This window comes from Triticum dicoccoides, chromosome 4B, assembly GCF_002162155.2.
Source record: "Triticum dicoccoides isolate Atlit2015 ecotype Zavitan chromosome 4B, WEW_v2.0, whole genome shotgun sequence".
Classification (NCBI taxonomy): domain Eukaryota; kingdom Viridiplantae; phylum Streptophyta; class Magnoliopsida; order Poales; family Poaceae; genus Triticum; species Triticum dicoccoides.
In genome coordinates, this window is record NC_041387.1 from 532,955,190 (window position 1) to 532,962,842 (window position 7,653).

Consider the following 7,653-nt stretch of genomic DNA (forward strand, 5'->3'; position numbering starts at 1 on the left):
AGCCGCATGTGGGGGATGACGAATGAGGAAGACATGTGTAGCGTATCTGATGGAACAGCTTGTTTGAGGGGCATCTGGCGGCTTCAAGGGCAACCGATCGGAAGTATGTGTTAATTGTTAGAAAACCTAGTTAGCCTTGCCAGAGCTCAGACGCTCCTCGTATGACCATTAAATTCAAATAAAATACGAAAATTATTCAAACAAAATTATATATCAAAGATGAGAGACTCTTCTAGGTGTTTGCAGCACTGATATGACGTCGGAGGAGCTCGGTAAAAAGGAAAATCAAAGCTCAAATTTTGTTGCAGATTTGGACATTTTGGAGCTCTATTTTTTGTTTTTGGCAACGGGCTCTTCAGACAGTGCAAAAATTTACAAGCACCTAGAATAGTCTATAATCTTTTATGTGTCAATATTTCAGATTTTTTTAATTTGTTTGGTATTTATTTAATTTACTGTTCACACTAGTGCAGATGCACCCAAGCTCCAACACGCCGCGCCCTTAATTGTTGTTCTTTTAGTATGAGTAATAAGTTGTAACCAACTGTACTCCTGCATTTTAGATTTTGTTTTAGACAACACATGCACTTTCGTAATACTCCTGCATTTTTTGAGACAACGAAATGTACAGTGTGCTCCCGTTTCTTCAGAAAACAAAAGCAGGCCGTCGAGGCGTGCAAAGAAAGGTGAAAGGCCGTCAATTTGATCTGGGCACGCAGCCTGCAGGCTCAGTTGGCCCAATTCAAAGCGAGTCGTTTCCCGGCATGGCGGCCCAATTTCGCCTTTGTTTTGTGCTTTTATTAGTCGTATATATATCCAAGTTTAGCCGTATCCGAGTAAGAACCTGCTCGCCGAGTATATACCGAAAACCTTCATATGTGGGAGTAGTAGAGATTATAAATGTGACTATAAACAGTGTAAGACAATAAGTTTTGGGGAACCAGCACAACCCTCTAGGGGTGGCTTATCTCATTATATATAATGGTTGTGTTACAATATGTACCATATACGTACATAGGTACAGAAGCTATACATAGTCTAACACCCTCCCTCAATCTTAGCCACTTTCTAAAGAACTGAGAAGGGTAAGATTGCGCCTACAAGCCTCAAACTGTGGCAGCGGTAAAGGCTTAGTGAAGATGTCTGCAAGTTGATCCTTAGATGAGATAAACTTGATCTGGAGTTGCTTCTGTGATACACGTTCCCGTACAAAGTGATAGTCAACTTCAATGTGTTTCATTCGGGCATGAAATACTGGATTTGCAGAAAGGTATGTAGCACCGATGTTATCACACCAAAGAATAGGAGGCTGTGGTTGAGACAAACCCAACTCCTAAAGCAAAGACTGCACCCAAATAATCTCTGCAGTAGCATTAACCACAGCCTTGTACTCAGCTTCAGTACTGCTACGTGACACAGTAGCCTGTTTCCGAGCACTCCAGGCGATCAAATTAGAGCCAAAAAATACTGCATAACCCCCCGTGGATCGCCTGTCATCTGGGCTACCAGCCCAATCTGCATCAGAGAAGGCCGAAAGGACCCGAGAGGAAGTCGGCCGAATATGCATACCAAATGTCAGGGTGAACTGAACATAACGAAGAATGCGTTTAACAGCAGCCCAATGAGTATCTCTGGGAGCCTGAAGATACTGACAAACCCTGTTAACAGCATAAGAGATATCTGGTCTCGTGATCGTCAAGTACTGAAGTCCACCAACAATGCTCCTGTACTCTGTGGCATCCGCAGGAGACAAAAGCTCACCATCAACAGTTGTTATCTTGTCGGTAGACGACATGGGTGTGGTGGTCGGTTTGCACTTCAGCATGCCAGCTCTCTGTAACAACTCCAAGGAGTACTTCTTCTGCGTAAGGACAAGACCAGTAGCACGAGAAGTGACCTCAACTCCAAGAAAGTAGTGAAGCTTCCCAAGATCTTTGACCGCAAAATCAGCACCAAGAGAGTAGACAAGAGCATAAGCAGCATACTGAGAAGAGCTGACAAGGATAATATCATCGACATATACCAAAAGATACATAGTGACTTCTGGCTTCTGTAGAAGAAATAACGAAGTGTCAGCAGTAGACGGCACAAACCCATGAGCACGAAGGGCAGAGGCAAGGCGGGCATGCCAGGCACGAGGAGCTTGCTTCAAACCATATAGTGCTTTGGAAAGACGACAGATATAGTCAGGACGATCAGGATCAGAGAAACCAGGCGGCTGTGTCATATAAACCTCTTCCTCCAAAAATCCATGTAGAAAAGCATTCTGCACATCAAGTTGACGAAGTGACCAACCACGAGAAACAGCAATGGAGAGAAGAAGCCGAATAGTGGTAGGCTTGACGACAGGACTGAAGGTGTCCTCATAGTCAAGACCATGACGCTGCCGAAAACCGCGAGCAACAAGTCGCGCTTTGTAACGCTCAATAGATCCATCCGAATGCTTCTTCACTTTGAATACCCATTTTGAGTCAATAACATTTACCCGTGGTGGTGGAGGAACGAGAGTCCATGTCTTGTTACGAAGAAGAGCATGAAACTCCTGCTCCATAGCGTCTCGCCAATGTGAAATGCGCAGGGCAGCCTGATATGAGCGAGGCTCAGAAGATGGATCCGCAACAGCAGCAGCCAAACAAGCAGCCAACCAAGCAACCATACCATCCTTACGTTCCTTAGGTTTGAAAATGCCACTGCGACTGCGTGTATGTGGTCGGGACACAGGAACCACCGAGGTCGACGGAGCAGCCTGCAACGGGCTGGAGGACGGCGACGTTGACGAGTCAGCCGGTGACGAGGAGCCAGTCACGGTAGCCTCGGACTCGGTTGGCGAAGAAGGCCGACCCACCGGCGAAACCGGCAGAGCAGACGAAGCAGCTGGCGACTCCGGCATCACAGACCGGGCCGATGGCGAGCTCGGCATAGTGGGCCGTGGCGCGGCCGGTGTCGCGGGCCGATCCGCTGATGAAGGCGACGTGAGGACCCGAGCCGCGGGCGAAGACGGCGTGACGGGCCGAGCCGCAGGCGAAGACGGCGTGACGGGCCGAGCCGCGGGCGACTCGGCGGCCGCTGGCGAAACGGACCGAGCAGTGGAGATGCTCGGCGCGACGGGCTCGTCGGGTGACCATGCATGGGCACGCGAATCGATGCCATGCAACATAGGGCGATCGACGTGCCCACCAGAAGACGACGATGATGATGGTGAATCCTCCAACAGCTCCAAACGAGCTCCACGTCCGGTTCCTGCACCATGGTTAGGTAACAGCAAAGGAGAGTATGCAACATCATCAAATTGGTCAGAAGCAACAGAGGATGAATGCAGGGATGGTGGTTCGACAGTGGACACATGAAGGTTGGCAAAGGAAAAAACATGCTCATCAAACACGACGTCCCGAGATATATAGACACGATTAGTGGGAACATGAAGACATTTGTAACATTTATGAAGAGAGCTATAGCCAAGAAAAACACACTTCTTAGAACGAAACTCAAGCTTGCGCTTGTTATATGGACGAAGATGCGGCCAGCAAGCACACCCAAATACCTTGAGAAAGGTATAATCAGGTTGTTCATTAAGGAGAACCTCAATGGGAGTCTTCATGTTTAAAACACGAGTAGGAGTACAGTTGATGAGAAAGCATGCAGTGGTGAAAGCATCACTCCAAAACCGAAATGGAACAGATGCATGGGCCAAAAGAGTAAGACCAGCTTCAACAATATGACGATGCTTACGTTCGACTGAACCATTCTGCTGATGTGTATGTGGACATGCTAAACGATGAGCTATCCCAAGCGACTGAAAGAAAGAGTTGAGGTTGCGATACTCGCCCCCCCAGTCTGACTGGACATGAACAATTTTGTGCTTGAGAAGACGTTCAACATGTTTTTGAAACTGAACAAAAATATCAAACACATCAGATTTGCGTTTAATAAGGTAAAGCCAGGTAAAGCGACTATAAGCATCAACGAAACTGATATAATAATTATGACCACTGACAGAAGTCTGAGCAGGACCCCATACATCTGAAAACACAAGTTCTAAAGGATGTTTCACCTCACGACTGGACTCCGAAAAAGGAAGTTGATGACTCTTCCCCTGCTGACAAGCATCACACACTGCTACATCTTTATGACTAGACAAACTAGGAAGCTCATGACGACGCAAAATATGACGGACAATAGGTGTGGCCGGGTGACCAAGACGAGCATGCCACTGTGACGGAGAGACCCGAACTCCACTGAAAACACGAGCGACACCAGGATGCTCCAGACGGTAGAGGCCCTGGCACAACCGCCCACTAAGAAGAATGTCCCTCGTGCCCCGATCCTTAATAAAAAGATCAAAAGGGTGAAATTCACAAAGCACATTATTATCACGTGTGAGTTAAGGAACTGAAAGAAGATTACGGGTCACAGATGGAACTCGAAGAACATTGCGAAGCTGAAGACTCCTATTGGCATGTCTAGTGAGAAGAGATGCTTGACCAATATGAGAGATGTGCATACCTGCTCCATTGGCGGTGTGGATCTTGTCGGAGCCATGATAGGGTTCACGAGTGTGAAGCTTCCCCATCTCGCTGGTTAGATGCTCTGTCGCCCCAGAGTCCATGTACCAGTGTGGATCGATGGAGTAGGACTGAGTGTGTCCCTGTTGCTTCTGCGGCGCGGGACGATCAGCCATGGCGACCTGACGGGCATTGTTGCGTGTATCTTTGCCGTCATTGCCAAGACCAAGGAAGCTTCGCTGGAAGCGCTTATGACACTTGGAGGCCCAGTGCCCATCGCGGCCACAAAGCTGACACACACGTGGACCGCCAGCCCCCGGTAAGGTCGCAGTAGGTGGGGGGGCTGAGGCGGGCGACGGTGGCAGCCCCAAGGGAGACCGGGGTGATGAAGAAGAGCGGCCACCCTTGGTGGCGGCGTTGGCCGAGAGGGAGCCAGTGCCCCTGGTGCGGCGAGTCTCGACCCGTTGCTCAGTGAGAAGGAGCCGAGAGAAAACCTCGTGTGCCAGCATGGGTGTCGAGTTGCCCCGCTCGTTGATGATCTCGACTAAGGCATCATACTCCTCATCAAGACCATTGACAATAAACGAGTTGAACTCGGAGTCGGTAAGGGGCTGTCCAATGGAGGCCAATGTGTCGGCGAGGCCCTTGACCTTGTTGTAGAACTCAGTGGCAGTGGAGTCAAGCTTCTGACACTCTCCAAGCTGACGACGGAGTGCAGAGACACGAGCCTGGGACTGCGCTGCAAAGGTGCGCTCAAGGATGGTCCAGGCCTCATGAGACGTCTTCGCGAAGACAACAAGGCCGGCAACTGCCGGCGAGAGCGACCCCTGGATGGAGGAGAGGTTCGCCTGGTCCTGCCCCGTCCAGACGCGATGGGCCGGATTGTAGACCGGACCGTGCACGCTGTCTACCAGCGCGGGTGGGCAGGGAAGCGATCCGTCGACGTAGCCTAGCAGGTAGTGACTCCCCAAGAGCGGGAGAACCTGCGCACGCCAGAAGATGTAGTTGTCGGCGGAGAGCTTGATGGTGATGAGATGACCGAAGTGAAACGGCGGCGGCGAAGACAATCCCATCGAGGAGGCTGCCTGGGGTGCAAACACCATGGAGGCAGCCGGAGGCACCGAAGCCGATGCGGGAGGAGGCGGGACCGCAGCCAGGGCGGGCACCGCAAAGCTCGCGGCCGGTGCGGACGCCGCAAGGCCCGCGGCCGAGGCGGACGCCGCCAACCCCGCCAGCGGGGCAGTGTGATCTGCTTGCGGCAGGAGCGGCGGGACGACGCCTGCGGAGTCCGCAGCGGACGGCGGCGCCGCGGTGTGGACCACGAGGTCACGCCCAAGCGAGGGCGCCGGCGGCGTGGAGAAGACGGAGCCGATGCTCCTTGTCCCGATCGGAGCCGGAACAGAGACGGCATCGAGCGGGAGGTTGAGCAGAGCCGCAAGAGAGGCCGGGAGGAAGCCCGCAGCAGTGGAACCGGTGGTGGCGGCGCTCGACATGGCGGCGGCGCGATCGGTGGCGCGGCGGCGGCGGTGAAGGCGGCGGCGGCTGCGGCGGCGGTGCGGGTATTAGGGTTTAGAAGCGGAAGCGATCGTAACCTAGCGTGATACCATGTAAGACAATAAGTTTTGGGGAATCAGCACAATCCTCTAGGGGTGGCTTATCTCATTATATATAATGGTTGTGTTACAATATGTATCATATACGTACATAGGTACAGAAGCTATACATAGTCTAACAAACAGACATCCGTGTGCGTGCTCGATCCTGCTAGAAACAAAAGGAAAAATCCGGAACATCGGAACCCACATCACATCCCAAGCGCTCCCGAACCTGCAACGAACCATGGAGCGTGGCATGAAGATCACCTGCCGGCGCATCACGCCCAACTTATGCGTGGTCGTATCGGAGGATAATGTGCCCATCGAGTATGTTGATGTGCCGGCACCAAACTGGCCGGAGCACTTCCGCGACCTGCTGCTGAGCGAGCTGGGCGCGGACGTGAGGTTCTGGGTGGGCGGCGAGACCTTCCCGGCGCACCGCTGCGTGCTCGCGGCGCGGTCGCCCGTCCTCAAGGCTCAGCTCTTCGGCCGCGGCGCCGTCGGCGAGGCTTCTCCCGACGTGCACGTCGTCGACGGCGTGAGGGCCGACGTGTTCCGCCAGCTGCTACATTTCATATACACCGACTCGTTGCCGTCGTCGGCCGAGGAGGAGGGCAAGGAGGAGGCGGCCGCCATGGCTCGGCATCTGCTGGAAGCCGCTGACAGGTACGGGCTCGAGAGGCTCAGGCTCGTGTGCGAGAAGACGTTGTGCGGCCACATCGATGCGACTACGGTGGTGGCTACTCTGACGTGGGCGGATCGCCACCGCTGCCACGGCCTCAAGATGGCGTGCTTCGGGTTTGTGAAGTCACTGGTGAGGACGGGCGCGGTCAGGGCGATAGAGGGTTTGGAGGACTTCATTAGAGGCCACACATCGTTAATGATAGAGCTGCTGCGCAGGATTGCCAATCTGCCGGTTCCTGGCGAAGTAGAGGATCAAGAAATGGATGATGAATTAGCGGATGATGAACTGTAATCATTGTTGTTAATTTTTTGGGGAATGGAGTGAACTACTATTGCCAAAGTATGTATTTCATATCACACATACGCAGGAAAACATAGCGTGGATTTCAATCTCAGAGCATGTGCTTCTTTTTTCAGGACAAATATTCGTGGTGGTGGATTTTCACAAAAAAAAATGTTTTCTACTAGTTGAAATAATGCATTGTTTTGAGTTTGAAAACCTCTAGCAATACGTCGATAATGATTAGAATCGTAAAATTGGCTATCCTAAATTTAGAATTATCAATTTGATAGTAAGATGTACAGCTGATATTTGTAAGATTGGTGTGTCCTTACTTTTGCCAGCTTGGTCATGTCAATGCAGATATTAAACAAGCAAATCAAAATTATGAAACCTTTGTGGGTGCAACTGTCGATTTTGCTCACTCCACTTTTAATCTGTGGCCTTTATGCTTAGATATATACAAAGGAAAAAAGATTATGTCTGTGCCCGAATGGAAGCACACCCGACGACGCACGAGCTTGATCCAACTCGTGTCGTGGCGGAGCCATGTGCGGTATGCACATTTAGCAACACGAACAATGTTGAATCA